Raw genomic sequence first — 16,327 nt, 5'->3', positions numbered from 1 at the left:
GAGCGAATTCGAAGTTCTCCACTCATTGTTTATATTCGTCTGGTTTACGAAGTCTAGTTCTCATCGTATTTGAGCAATTTTTTGCGCGAGAAGGTTTTTGTAGATTCAAGAATATGCGCTGATGTTTCCAGCGCATTAAAAAAAAGTTAAAACTTTGGATTCTGTATATCATTCGTGCTTTTGCTCCATTTGCAGTTTGTACTTTTGCTCCTTTAAGGTTTTTTGTGATTCATAAAATGCAACTTTCTCTCATTTTTGGGATTATTTTCTGAAGGCAGTTAAATTTTTTTGTGCAAATCAAAAGACATGTTTTTGAAACAAATATTTTTTAAATACAAAACAATGAATAACTTTAGTAATAGCCATTTGAACTAAAGATTCTTAAAAAAATAGAAATCGTTTATAAGACAGGGCTGTGCTTTAATTGTTTGAGTGAAAGATATTATTTTTAATCAAGGTTAAGACCATAGATTTCGGAAACTACAAGCACCAGCTTAAAGTAGAATGGATTAAAAACTTAACACTTGCAATGTTATGCTTCGTTCTTCAGGCCAATTCAAACGAAATAAACAACAACAACATTAAAAAACCAATATCTTTTTCTAGTGAAAAAGAGGTGTAACTCTGCTTAAAAACATCTCGCGCTGCCAAATTATTTGCTTATGGAGAGCGAAAAAATAAGTAAACTCATATTTTTTCGCAATCAGTTAAAAAAGCGCTTCAAACTTCGTTTGTTGACTAATGAACGAAAATAAGCGTTTTTGAGAAAATATCAAACATGTCAATTTCTCCGGTGCCGTAATTCCCAGTATTTTCCCGGTTTCCCGGTGACGTGATGAAATTCCAAAGTTTTTCCCGGTTTTCCCGGTTCGCTAGCAACCCTGTTTCTCCCTCTGATCTTTTTAGGAATTAGTCCTTGTTTCAAATGGACCTTTTCACTTTTTGACATATTGTATTATCAGTTTATCAATCCTAGTACGACTATGAATCCGGAAAAGACATCAAATGGCTTGTCCCTTCTAGGACGTTAATAATAAAACAGATTAGGTTCCTGTGAAATCTGGGCAAGATATCTTCAAAATAGTTGTTGAAACAACGATGATCTTTAATCTTTAACATATCATACTTATTACAGTACGGGCGGGCTATTCAAGACGATTTTTTAAAAAAATAAAAAAAAGCCAAATCTGAACAAAATCTAGGCATTATTCTAAATTTTACAAGAGAAAAAAGAACGAGCATTTTACTCGAAATAAGTTTTCATTGAATCACAGCAGCAGTATTAAAATAGCATCTAAGAATAAAACAAAAATTTATGTTTATTTTGAAATTTGTTAATAATCGTTCTTGAGCTCAACATTTATAAAATTTTCAAAGAGAAATTTGAGTTTTTGTTAGCTTTTATAATCTGAATAAATTCGCAAAATCCAGGAAGTTTTAAACAATATCTGGGCATCCCGGCAAGATTTGATTTAACTCGAATTCTTAATTGGATTTATGGTAAGCCTGGATCAAGAAAATATGGAATAAACGATATTCAAAGTATAAAGCGATACTGCACTGCACTGGATTGGCGTGCAAAACAAGGGTTGCAAAATAATTTTTTGGCTGGTTGGTTTTGCGACGTTATGCATTTTCTCAGAAAATGTTTCGGAAAGTTTTCAAAAGATTAAAAATTTGAAAGAAAATCGTTTGGGAGAGTAGTTTAAGTAACTCATTATGAATGGTGTATTCAATTTAGTGATAGGTAAGTTAAATAAGTCATACTTTTTAGCTGGATAAATTTATCAATTCTAATTTTTCCATCACAGTGGCAATGGATAAGTTTCCGCACTCAACGGTTGCCAGAGTCACAAGTAATGATCATCATGACCAGTTGAATGTATTTTCCTGATGCAAAAGTCCCTTACAGCACCATGCTAGGCTGCAGCGGCTGAGAGGAGATTGCATTACTAAAGCAGAGATAGAGACTTGCCATTCGAAAAAGCCGGAAATTCTGTAGCGTGCATATCACCCGGGGCACAACGCACCAGAAGGGGTTCAAAGTAAGTCCTTTTCCTTTGACGCTCTATTTTGAAGTGCTTGGCAAATAGCGATACTAAAAATATCTCAAAATCTCATATCAATTATTGAGTTACTCTTCATAGGGGCATATCATGATACATTTTAAATCAATAAAGCAGGTTAGCAAGAATAAGCGAAGCTTTTGCACGATCAAAAGTAAGTCCTTTTCCTTTTTGCTCTATTTTGAGGTGCTTTGCAAATAGCCATACTACGAATATCTGTAAATCTCATATCAGTTATTGAGTCACTCTGCAGACGGGTAATATTTATAATGATGATTTATAATTTTTGAAACAGGTTAGCAAGAATAAGCGAAGTTTTTAAATTATTTTTATCGATCGGCAAAATGACGTTTGTGCCAAATACTTAAATGCAAAAGGTTGTAAGTGCATATGTTCTAGAAAAACTAAATTTTTGCCTCTATCAAACACATCCACGTATTGCTCAGCTATTTTATTATCGCATACCAAATTTGCAGACTATTATGAGCGATATTTAAAATATAAGAATTAAAAATGTGTAACAGAACTTCAACAGCGATTTTTTCGAAACAAGTCAGGTGGTTTATACGACGTAATCAAAACAAACTCTAGAATTCTATGTTTCAGTTTTTGAACAGATTAAAAACTTTGTTTACCTCTAAAAAAAACAGAGATTTAAATCTGGCAACACTGCACATACCGGTGTAAACCCGTCCTCTCACGCCAGCTAACATCTATGACTTCCGGACGGAAAAGCGAACGATCACAAACGCAGAAAGGGAGCAAACGAGCAAAGGGAGCTTCGGTGTTAAAATGTCTACCTACTTTATCGAAATGTTTTCACACAATAGCTGCGGGGGATGATGATATCTATAGATGAGGACGGAACTTGAGGGAGGGTTCCGAGGGGCTGCTATTACGACACCCAAAAAGATAACCAGCAACCATCGTACTACTGACATCGGAGGTTGTTCCCCCCCGATGACATAGCCAGTCAAACGTAAGTATGCCGAGACCGGTTGACTACAAGATGCCGGTTCAGCAACACGAGGAGGCGGCAGGACTTTTGCATAGCCAGAATACCGCCAACAGGCTTGGAAGAGAAGAGGCGCTACGGAGGCGGGCGAAATATGAACCAGGACAGGGAGCAAACAAGCACGTGAGTGGAGGCGGTAATGATGATGATGACGATGGACGCCGATGGTGGCGCTGCCGTAGAGTCTCGTGCAGCACTGTTACGGATTCAACTTTACTTCAGAATCAGCTGGTGCGATCCTCAGCGGAGAAGTTTTGGAAATCTGACATCAGCTGGTTGGAGTCTATAAGCAACAAAATGTTTTTATATTGAACTGCTTGACATCTGAGGAATGAATGTACGCAAGAAGATCAAATTTATCGAAATTGTGTAGCTGGAAAGTAATCCCAACTAAAACAATGAAGGCAACGACCTCCGAAAAAACTACTGAATGATTTCGGTGTTTGTGAAGATGATTAATAAGCGAAATGGGCAAAAGACGTACACACTGACAACATGAGCTATTATTGGCAGCTGAACGTTCGCTACTAGTGTACCATCATCATCATCGCATTCATTGGATGGAAGTGCGATATCGCGAGAAAATGTTTGCCTTCAAGTCGAAGGTTTATAATTGAAGCTCTTTAGGAGTTCGCTTATATCGTCGCCGTTGTCTATAAAATGGACGTCCACTGGCTGGCTCGTTGGCTGACTGCGACTGCGACATGACATGAGAGAGCGAAAAAAAAGAAACCCAAATGGAAATCGTAATAATGCTCATTTGGTGTCATGTTTTTTTTTCGATAGGTGAGTTGAAATAAGAGAATCTGACCTGGTCGAAAGAAGGGAAAATGTAGCGAATGAATAGGGTTGATGCGGTAGCTTTCAGCAGAGTTAAAATGAGACAACCAGGGAAGCTTCGTACAGGAAATTCCTTGCAACAGACTATTCGGCGATGGGTAATTGGCAGTTTTGCCAACGGTACAAAACTGAAAAATTGTCCAACAACACAAACACAACCCAAATCAGAAACGGGCAATAATGAAATGCAAACTGATGGCGTGAGATGTATTCCTTTCCTTTTTTTATTATCTCAGTGAATCTCGGTACAGCGCAACGGTAACTGAATCGCACGAGTAAAAATCGGAATCCATCTTCATCGATCCAATATGCTTAAATATTCTTGGCCGATTAAGGGCCATCGGCATTGCTGTACATGAGCAACTAAAAAACCACGGCTAATACACTACTACGAGAAGAAAAAAATGAAGTCAAACCCCAGCACAGTTGGTTGGTTAGATTTTGAGTTTCATCCATTGAATAAGTCGGGAAAATGGAAAACGAGGGTGGAACAGGTTCGCTTAGTTTAATGGTGCTCTTGCCTGATTGTCTTGCTGTTGTGCGGTTGTTGGTTGGTGATACTTTGTAGACCGAACTCAATGATGCTCCTCTCCCTTTCGACTTTCGACAGTCTCATTCTCTCATCATTGGCGATTTCGATTCGACGTGTCTGACTGGTGCTGCTCTCGAGTGCGATAGTTCGATGCGCTTTTGCTATAACAGTTTTGATTATTTTCAGCTACACAAACCCATCGTTTCAAATTTGATTGACTGGTGAGCAGTGGAATGGTATCCAATTCCGAGCCACAATAACCAACAGAACATTTACTACTTATTATTATGATAAACTTTTCCAACTGAAAGACAAGACCAGAAACAATACTTTCGGGGATAACTCAATAAACTATTGACCTAACGTTTGAAATCTACTTACAGTATGACCCATAAAAATGCGGAAACTGTCATCAAGGTTCAATAACACGTGTCTTGATATTAACACGATTTTAATCTTTTTTTCATTCATGCAGGCATGTAGATGACATATTAACAAAAACTCTACGTGTTCACCTTCGTTCATAACTACTCTCTTCAGGAGAGATCTGAATCGGGAGCATACCTTCGCAGTATAAGCTTCTGATATTGAAGCCCACATCTCAAAGCTGGAAGCCTTCAATGAATCTTGGCCTTCGCTTGAACATACGCCCATAAGACTGAGTCGATTTGTTCTGCGGAAAATTTCTTTTAGAAAATTTATAAATTGACACAAAAACCATATCCAGGCTCGATTTTACAGAAGATACAAAAATGATGTTGATTTTTAAGTATAAAATATTTAATTTTCCCATACACACCTAAATGTTCAAATTTACTCACATAAACGTTACTTAAAAATCCTGCAAAAAATCACCAGAACGAATTAAACCAGAACGAAGCTTTTAAGACCCCAGGATTTGAGAAATTCAAAAATGACCCCAAATAAAATAGTCGAGGGGTTCAAATCGGCGGCAAACAATAGATTTTTTTTGTATTTGGGATGGTAATGAGCAAAATTCCACAATAACTGCACAATTTGCACAATTTCTCTCTCTCTCTCTCTCTCTCTCTCTCTCTCTCTCTCTCTCTCACTCTCTCTCTCTCAGCATTGGTTTCTCTCATTTTAACTCAAATTTACCCATTTTGACGCACAAAAGGACACAAATTCAAGGGATTGAAATCGAGAGAGAATTCTTTGCATTTTATTGGTAATGACCAAAATTTCACAACTGCTTCATAAATTGCAACAATTTGCAACATTTAGCACATTTACACTCTCTCTGAGCACTGGTTTCTCTCATTTTAACTCGAATCTTCTAATTCTCTCTGACAAATTGCCACAAATTACCACAAATTCAATTATTGGCTGCACAATTTGTGTGATCATTGACGGATTTTCTCCCTTCATCTCAATTCCCCGCACAAATTAATCCAATTTCAATCATTGGCTGCACAAATTGCGTGATCATGGGCATATCTTCTCTCTTCATCACAATCCGCCGGTACAAATATGGATGGACTGCTCGGAGGCCAAAAATCCTTCGCCCCACTTGGTTGGAAAATAAGATTCTCGGGTTCACCAAAGTTTTCCCGAATCCACGGAAAGTGCTTTAAAAAAGGATTCTTTAAAACGTCCATACCAGACTTCAATAGATTAACTTTTTTGAAAACAGGCGGCACTCATTCGAAGCAACCGCTTCAGACACCATGACAACGGTGAGATGCTTCAAATAAATTTGCAATTCACATTCTCTGAGACATCATTAGCTTTCAGGAATGAAATAAATAGATTCTTACGTGAATTGGATACATTTTTCCACTTTCACAGAAACCGTTTGAGCGCTCAAGTCGCAGTGCTTTGATTTTTCTGTTATCAAATAGCGATGTGTTCGTGGATTTGAAGATGCTAAATGCATGCAAGTCATCTTTTACCAGTTTTTAAATTGACTAGCGAAAACCAAATGGTGGATTTCCATGAAACTTTGTAAAACATTTCATCATGCATATAGTATACACTGTGTATAAAAAGAACGTTGATCCCAGGTGCCAACTTCATGCATAATTATGGCCATTCCATGCCTGATCTCAAATTTTAAATCAACAACCATTCAATTGGTATATCTCAAAAACTTCCTTGTGCTAGTATTCGACGAATTTCAATGTAAAATAATTGCCTAAACAGTTTATCCTTTGTATGAACAAACATCTTTATTAGAGTGCCCCAAATGACCCGACGATTGAAAAAGTTATGCGCTGCAGGCTAAAATTCATCCTTGGCATAGTACAAGATCTCATGCCAAATTTGAGCGAGATCGGATCACCAGAAGGGGTCGCTGAACGAGCCTGAAGTTTGTATGGGATTTTGAGACATTTTGTTCGGAAAGAACATGAAAAACCAGTTTTTCATCAATAACTTTGGTTTCCGTCTGCCGATTTCTTTCAAAAGCGGGTTTTGTTAAAGCCTAAATTATGAAAAATATTTCATCCGAAGACTGCATTTCGATAAGAGTTAAGATAAAAAAAGTTATTAGGCTTAAAAAAAATGGGCTAACTTTTTTAACGATTCAACACTGTTAATGAGGCGTCAAATGTTCGACAGTCTCGACTCATTAACAGTGATGAATACCATCCTTAAAAAGTTAGCCCATTTTTGAAGCTCAATTACTTTCTTATCTTAACTCTAACTGAAATGCAGTCTTCGGATGAAATATTTTTCATAGTTTAAGCTTTAAGAAAACCCGTTTTTTAAAGAAATCGGAAAACAAAGTTATTGCTGAAAAACTGGTTTTTCATGTTTCTTCCGGACAAAATGTTTAAAAATCCCATACAAATTTCAGGCTCGTTGAGCGACCCCTTTCCGTGATCCGATCTTGCCTAAATTTGGCATGAGATCTTATACTAGGACTAGGATCAATTTCAGCCTGCAGCGCATAACATTTCACAGGTTTTAAATTTCCCATACAAATTTGGGGCAGTCTAATCTTTATTCTCTCTATAGGTAAGAAGGCGGCTGAGCCCATGAAAGCAAAATCAATGATTATACGCCAAAGTGACTAATGTGTATAAAAATCCGTTGTACGGAAAGTAACGAGTATTGACGTAATCTATGGAAAATCCCGAAGTAATAAATAATGGATAAAAAGACAAAACCGCCTTTATTTGCGAAAACGTAAAATGACATTTTAGTTACTTCGGCGGAACACGGCAGTATATATATTATCTTTAGTTAGTGCCAGAGCTGGTCCAAAAATGCTGAGAAATTGGACGAATTGTGTAGAATTTGTGTAATTTTAAAACCAAAAATAGTTAAGAATAAATTCGGAGTGGTATATTTATCGCATACTCAAACCGATATTAATCATATGAACACAGGCATTGATTCGGTTCTAGTTTTTGACTTCAGCTAACATTCTATTTAAAGGCCCATTTAAACTAAACGTGAAAAATCTTATTTTATAAATAACTCAAAAATGCGACACAACTAGCATGTGTAACATGGTGGAATCGATGGAGAATGGTTGAAGGATGAAATTCCAGCCGCACTTGTCCCTTGAAACCTTCTAGAACTGTTTTAACTGTGAAAATTTTATCATGGCGGGGGGATCGGAATAAAAACAGTTTTTTTTCAGGTTTTAAGAACGAGTCTGGCTAGAATTTCATCTTTCAATCATTCCCCATCGATTCCACTATGTTACAAAATCTAGTTTCGTCGAGTAGTTTAGTTATTGACGAAATAAGATTTTTCACGTGAAGTGTAAAGGGATCTTAAAATGTAACGTGCCGAATTGAATGTTTCATACGACAGCCAGTGGTTGCGTTTTATATTTCTCAGTCTTACTTAACTCCAGTTTACATTTGCAAGTCGCAGTTCTCCCATTCTATTCAGGAGACAGGACTCGAATTTGCCGAATGGGGCTTCAGAACACGAATATTTCTGGCTGCCGTTGGGCACATTTAAAGGGATTAGAAAATGTCTCGAATTATTATCCGAAATTTTCGCAGGGCGCATATTACTATCATAGAAAAATGTTACGCTGCATATGGGAAACCTATTTCTGGTCGTCTACAAAAGAAAACCTCGATAACCAAGAAAGAAAACACAGTCTTTCAGACTCTTGCTAACGACACTATTATCCAAAAAGGATAACAACTAACGTATACAATCCCCAGCTCCTGCCGATTGAACGTCACTGGACCATCATTAAATGAGTATGTTTCAAAGTCTCCTTAAGTTTCATTTTCCACAACATCTACGTTCTTATATAGAAATATTACGTTTTTGCTGAACCCAACAGGCTGTCATGCTTTGGAGTGTGTTGGTTGAGCTCATTTTCAATAAAAAAAAGGTTTTTTTCGGATTGTCCTAAACTAAAATGGTTATATCTTGTTTTGATATACGTACAACTTTTTATGAAACACGGACATTAATGAGTTTCGCTCAACAGATTGATAAAATTGGATCCAATTTTTGGGAAATCAAAAATGGAGCATGGATTTAGCAAATAATGTGGTTTATGGAAATTCCACTAGAAACTTTTCTCGAAGTACTAATATCTTAATAAGTTATAATTTTGAAAGGTTTTGTTCTGCCCAATATCAAACTATGCTATCTGAACGAGATATAATCTTGAAAGGAGTATATCTAAAATTGATATAATTTAGCTACACAGATAAAAAAATGTAACCTTACAATACAAGTGATTTTACATTTCTGCATCGTCGCTTGACAATTTTCGAAAAAGAGTATAGCAGCTCAACCATTTCTATGAAAATTACATGTCAAAGCACGCTTATTCCAGCGCCGGTGTCAGTTTGTCAGTTTTGTTTTGTTTTCATTCCTGTTCGTTTCCCGTCCCGTGCTGCGTCGGCAAAAGATGTTAGTTTTTTTTTCAATCAAACCGTGGTTGCTGATTAAAGGTAAATCAATTTAAAAAATAACTGTGATTGACTTGATAATTTCATACTAATGCTGTTCTTTACAGGAAATATTGATGCTGAATCCCCAAAACCCAAAGTCCCAACCGTGCGACAATTTTCTGCTGTTTTATCGAACCAGCCGTCGAGCCGCCGTCGTCGGCGGAATCGGAAACGAAGATCAGTTGTTGTTAATCAATCAGCAAGTGTGATTTAAACGTGAAATAAATTTTTTCCTGCATAAAAACGGTGATTTTTTTGATTTTGCGATACCACTCCCTGTCCAATAAGATTCGTGAGGTGTGCTAAATAATGTAAATGTACAGTAAACAACAGCATTAAATGCTATCGGGAATTTACATGAAACGTGCAGTATTATCACTTGCAAATAGCCGATTCCTTTCTACCCATGCAGTTGCATGTAAATCTACGTGGATTTTTCTAAGTGTGTATGATCGCATAGATTTTTTGATATAATTTGAGATATTTTAACATCCTACGAGTACTGAATAATAACTCATTTAGATAGGAAAACATTAGTATCAAAATATCTAATCATGGTATAATTTAGTTTTTCACTCCTGATCGGGTTTAGAATCTGTACATCCGACAAAGAAAGTTCCTTTAAAGCAACTTAATATTCCTATTGCAGTTTCTATGGCCATTTATTCTGCGTTCACGATTTACATTTTCTTATTGAAGAATCGAAAATTTTCGAACAATTTATAGTCAGAGTGAGTTACCCTGGCTATTGATTGCGCGTTTGTGTTCAGTTTTTTGATGCAGTAAACTGGAAAGCAGCTTCATCACTTGTTCATCAAATTTCTACCTCAAAGCAAACTGCACTTCAACAAGACACACTATCACTTAAAAGAAGAAGGCAAAAACCGGAGCACTTCAACGCGTCGTCTCCAAAGATCATCCATTCATGTACGGCGTATTTAGTTGGTCGGCCTCCATCTTTACATCGAATCCACTCTCAGGATTGTCAGGTTTACATTCATTTGTTCTTATTATTATTCCGTTTAGGTAATACACCATTAGCGGTGAGTAGAAACGATGATGATGGCGACGACGACGACGACGACACTGTACTCGGTAAGATTTTATGATTTTCAAAAGCACACTTTTTCTCTCTTGACTTTCTTGTTGGCTATGGGGATCGTACCGATGACGGCGGCGCTGATGATGGTGATGATGCTGTCGTTGCCAACTCTCAAGATAATTCTAGATGATTCTAACCTCAAAAGCGTACTTCCAATTAAAACTGTCACCCACATGCAATCGATTTTTTCACGTATCATGATGAATGATTCCGAATCACCTCTCTCGGTTTTTATCTGAACAAGTTTTAATTTCAATCTTCACTGATTACTGAACTTCATACAGGCCAAAAATATAAGGAAACATTTTTTTTAATAATATTTTTGCAATTTTGTTTTGATCTAAATTCACTGTTTTCACCACTTCAGAAAATATCAGCATTGGTGCAATTTTTTGCAACCGAAAATTTGTCTCTTCTTTCATACGGGCATGCAGACATGAAAAATCAATGCAATTTTCAGACAGTGACATTGTCCACCAGCGCACAGAAAACGCGATTTCACCATTTGGAACGGATTTTTTTTCCATGGTTTCCACAGCACTAGATTTTGAGCTCCACCATTAACATATCCGAATGATGGCGAACGAGAAGAGCACTCAATTTGTCCCATTGATTAATTTTCGTCGTCGATTTTCCAATCGAATGCTATCTTTGACCATCCCAATTGCATATTAACGATGTGTTATCAACTTTCAACTCACTTTTAGCAATATTTTTAAGCCGTTTTGCTAGATTTTACTCGCGAAAATTTGAATTCATTTTATCAACTCACAATTAAAATTAAAACATACGCCGACATCATTGTTTCTCTGTACCTCTTTGAGAGACGAATGTGGCGAAAAAAAAACTTTCAATTCAATAATTATTATCCGACCAAAGCCAACGCACACCATGTTGAAGTGGCAAGTGTATGTAGTGGTGTGTCCACGGTTGAATAGGTGTTCCTATTTACCATTGAAGAAAGCAAAATGCATAGCTCGATAGAACGGAGCTGTATTGGTACCATTCTTGACTCTACCCCGGCTGTCAATGGAATCGCCTCTCACTTATACCAGAAGCAATCAAAAGAACCAGTCAGCCATCACAAACCCGTGTGTGCGTATTTGTGTGTTATGACAGGCAGATTTGTTGGTGTTCTCACAGATTTTGATGCCTGCTGTTAAATGTATCGCAACTCTCGCTGGCACCGCCACGCGACGGGGGTTATCATCCAAGTGCGGCTATTTGTTTTGGGTGCTTTCCGGCTTCGGATATAGAAAGAAAACAGTGGAATGGACAAACAACTTCATGTTTCCTTGCTGGAACAATTTCCGAAATTCGGAGCATTTTTGGAAAATAGCTAAGTAAGGTGGACAACCTTCGTTCAACAACACCGTAAATTAACCGTTTTTCGTTGGTTCTGAGGTATGCAGCTCAAGACCCTTTACAAAAACTGTATAGTTAGGGAATTCTTCAATGAATTCAATTGATGACTCGAACAAGTCTTGAGAGGATAATACTACAAAGGAGAACCCTTCAAAATAATAAATCTGGTTAAATTTACGATAACCAAACGATGATTTTTCAAAGAAGAGGGCCATACGATTGGGGGCTCGAATAAATAAAATATTGTTGGCTATATTGGCTATTTTTAAAACATGCTTTGGAAAAAAAGTATTAAAGAAACATGAGATATCACAGAAAAAAAAACCTAAGCCGTAAATATCATGAATTTTTCGAGGAAGATACAACGGCTCACCGACGGTAATTGAACCCGCAATTTCCGCTTCACTACAACGGCGCGTTAGCCAATTACACCACGGTGCACGTGAAGAAACAGGATCCAGCATGCGTACGTATCCATCTGTCAACTGATGGATCTTTTATACACTGAACCTCAAAAATACCCAAACATGAGAACTTTCCCCGCCAACACGAATGAAACTCCCTCCCTACAGGTTTGGCTATTGGTGGCTTTGCCAGAAGTTAAGATCTTAAAGGAGAACTCATCCCCCAAACTCTGATACCGCAATAAAAAGGAAATCAAATATTTACTGCAGGTACGAGAATCACACCCATACCTGCAATGGCACTGTGATTACCATCTCAGGATGCTAACCGCTCGACCACCGAGGAATTGTTGAGAAAGGCAGCTACATCATCGTATATGCAAAACTTTCTGCGAGTGAACACTGAACCTCGAAAATACCCAAACTTGAGAACTTTCTCCGCCAACCCGAATAAAACTCCCTCCCTACAGGTTTGGCTATTGGTGGCATAGCTCAAAGTTAAGATGTTAAAGGAGAACTCATCCCCCGAACTCTGATAAGGCAATAAATTGGAAATCAAAATAAAAAAAAAATTCCGCCAGGTACAGGAATCAAAAACCCATATTTGCAATGCACTGCGATTATCATCTCAGGATGCTAACCGCTCGACCATCGGAGAGTTGTTAAGAGAGGCAACTACATCATCGTATATGCGAGACTTTCTGCGAATGAAGCGGGAATTAAAGGTTTCCCCCCAAAAAAAAACAGTTCTCCGCTTTGAACTTACCCTAAATCTGCCACGATGAGGTAATAGAATCAGATTCGCTTACACCAAAAACCCCAAAAAAATAGTTCTCCGCTCCAAGGACAAGTTTGGCGTATTTGCAAGCTGTGATTTTTTCACAAACTTGAGTTGTCAATATGAAACTTAGGTTTGGGGGGTGGCAGTTCTCAAGTTTGGGTATTTTCGATTTTCAGTGAAGCGGGAATAAAAATTATCCCCCAAAAAAACACTTCTCCGCTTTGAACTTACCCTCCAAACCTAAATCTGCCATGATGGAGGTAGGTAATAGCATCAGATTCGCTCACAACTAAACCCCCCCCCCAAAAACAGTTCTCCGCTTGAGGGACAAGTTTGGCTTATTTTCAAGCTGTGATTTTTTCACAAACTTGAGTTGTCAATATCGAACTCAGGTTTGGCGGGTGGCAGTTCTCAAGTTTGGGTATTTTCGATTTTCAGTGTAGATACACTATACACTATACATGTATATCTCGCATGTGTTCTTTGTTCACTATTGATCTCTCTGTTGTTTCTCTATCACCAGCAGAAATGCCAATGTGCCTAATTTTTCAGGATTTGCCTGATTTTTGAAGGCCCTGCCTGATATCCTGATATTAGGCCTCGTTTTTTCCCTGATTTTGGTAAATAAGCCTGATATTGCCTGATTTTTTATGGATTTCACAGAACATTGAATGTTTCAGTGCCTGCTCGTCCTTACTCAAACCTCAACACAATAACTTCAAACTCTGTTGGATTCAAATCTTCTGTCAGTGTTTTATAACTGGTTTTAGAAGAACTGATTTTAACAGAACGATAAAAAAAATAAAAAAAAAATGAATAAAATTTCTATAACTTCAAAGACAAAATCAAAACTTGTAGTTTCGGGAAAATTGTTATTACGTGAAAACTTCAACTTAAAAAATCATGTTTTATTCTACAGTTTTACTGAAAAAGTGAACAAATTTCTCAAAAAAATTTTTAGCGACTTTCAACAGTTATTTCGAAAACCAAAATAGTAAAAACCTATTTTTACATTTTTGACACCTCGGGAAATATTTTTATTTTATTTTTTTTGCCTTATGTTATCGCACCATTATCTGAGTAAATTTGACATTTCTAAAATACATGTGGCTTTTTATGTAACAGTGGTAACAGTACTTGTAAGTAAATGAAACTTCATTCAAGCTCCAATATTTATCTTTGATATTGCGAAACTCCTTATAAAAAGCTGGACGTTTTACGGAAAAAACATATCATGTTTTCGCCCGACAATCAGCCAATTGCATAATGTTCAAAATCATAAGTAAAAAAAATGGGCTTGTGATATAGCTCAGTTGGCAAGTCTGTTGCCTCCTGAGCCGATGTCCGCGAGTTCGAGCCCAAGAGTAAACATCGAACACAGTTGTACCGGATAAGTTTTTCAATAACGATCCGCCAACTGCAACGTTGATAAAGTCGCGAATGCCATAAAGATGGTAAAACGACTATAATCGAAACAAAAAAAAAATAAGTAAAAAAAAAGAAATGTATGATTGCTTTGTGTTTCAAAGACAGCAACTTAAGCAAATGTAATTTTTATTAAAACTATTTGACTAGAGAATTAATGACTGGTAAATATGATTGTCGTTTGCAAACGTTCGTTCACATTTCTATTGAAATTGGAATTATTTTCACAAGTTTATAGAACTGTTCTTGCGTATATTTTACTACGAAGACATTTGAAATTTGGCACATTTAAGCTTAACTTTGCGAGAACTACTATAAAGATTTTTTGCAAAAGGCTTTGGTTAATATATCAAATATTAAAGTTTGAATAAAATAAGTCTTTTGTCGTGGAGCTTTTAGCTTTCTAATTGAAAACTCAACCAAGGAGAGTATTGTGGTTGCTGTTGTAGTTGATGAAAATAATTTTAAAGCTCGTCATATGAATTTATGATTAGGAGCATTTTTTTCATTGCTCTGATGGTTCGTGTTCGTAGCTAGAAAACTTTGTGTTTGTTAAAAAAAAATTTAAGTCATACATACTGTTTATCGCGAACCACCGGGCATTAAATTCAATATTGTTTTGTTCGATTTACTGAGCGTTCACTTTAGAGCTTGAACAATAAGCCACAAAACAGTGCTGAGGATGTTTTAGTCCAAGCTTTCGGCCATGTGGCCAGATATTTTATTTTAAGAGGGATCAGATGTCGCTTCTCTTATATGCAGGTTCCCTACTCAAAGGTAAATTTCAAAACAACTGCTGTACCACATATCACATATTTGAAAAACGCTATATTTCGTCAGTTAAACGTGTAAAAGCTGGTCAATCTTTGATAGGAAAAATAAAAGGCATGAAAACAAAAAATATCGCGTTTTAAGATTGAAGTGGCGTGAGCATGTGGCTAATTTAAAAGAAATATGAATTATATTGTGTATCAACTCCACTAAATTTTACAACGGCACTCAGGTCGATCATTTTATATTAGCCTGTTTTTCCCTGATTTTTATTTTCAATCTCTCTGAATTTTTGAAAAAAATGTTGGCAACCCTTATCACCAGCACGAGCACCACCCATCGACTCGGGATTTTAGCCGAGCGCGTACATGGTCGATTGCTTCGGGTTTGCCGCTATTAATGGTAATATGCAGAGATGCCAATGTGCCTGATTTTTCAGGATTTGCATGATTTTTCGAGGCTCAGCCTGACTGCTGCGCCGGAGAATAGACGCGGGACCATTAAGTAAGTTTTTTTTGTAAGAATAGTCCTCGAACCTCATCGTAGTGCTTTGATTGCCTAGTTCCAGGCTGTGAGACCGGTAGAAAAACATATCTCGTGAGTTGTCCAATGAGAGTATGTATTTTTTTTAATTTTGGCTCGCACTTGGAAGATACCTGGAGATCAGAAGTACCCAAGTATAGTATGGTGGGGATCGTCAAGCTACAGTGGCGACACCTACCATGGTGAAGATCGTCAAGATGCACCCTGAGAGAATGTTTGGCGTAGTAACACTAAATTGGCGATAGATTTTAATACACCGGATCAAAATCGCCGTCGGATCTTGGAAGATGATCTTTAGGCCCAGCCTTACAAGATCCTAAGATTTCAAGACCTCTCGTTTGAACAGAAGCAAGAGTGGGTAGAAAGGGCGATGGCGCAGCTCACGCGGTCCGCGCATGAAAAATTTGGAGAATATCGTGTTTTATGCCGATGAATTCGTCGCCGTACAGCAGTTCGTGAAAAAACAGAACTACAGATTTTGGTTGCCAGAAAGATCACGAACCTATGCAAACGTATTAAAGGCCACTAGACGACAGAAATTTGTCTTACTAAAGGTCTGGGTCGGAATCGCCCGTACTTTCCTGG

The 16,327-nt window shown here is 37.3% G+C and overlaps 1 protein-coding gene across 9 annotated transcripts in view; it reads right to left on the bottom strand.

Moving 5' to 3' along the window:
- The window catches only part of LOC129760981 (uncharacterized), a 61,130-nt gene that overhangs the window by 29,944 nt on the left and 14,859 nt on the right, over positions 1-16,327 (bottom strand). For 6 of the 9 annotated variants that reach the window (XM_055758675.1, XM_055758680.1, XM_055758683.1 and 3 more), the window contains exon 1: positions 11,155-11,276. The exons of 2 other annotated variants lie outside the window; for them this stretch is intronic. The gene's annotated coding sequence lies outside the window, so the exon portion shown is untranslated. Of the gene's footprint in view, positions 1-11,154; positions 11,277-16,327 lie in introns of those variants that run through there. One more of the 9 variants, XM_055758678.1, reaches the window with a different exon arrangement.

The sequence above is a fragment of the Uranotaenia lowii genome, unplaced genomic scaffold (assembly GCF_029784155.1).
Source record: "Uranotaenia lowii strain MFRU-FL unplaced genomic scaffold, ASM2978415v1 HiC_scaffold_94, whole genome shotgun sequence".
Taxonomy (NCBI): domain Eukaryota; kingdom Metazoa; phylum Arthropoda; class Insecta; order Diptera; family Culicidae; genus Uranotaenia; species Uranotaenia lowii.
Note: the sequence above shows the minus strand (reverse complement) of the source record. Positions and strands in the feature narration are given on the sequence as shown.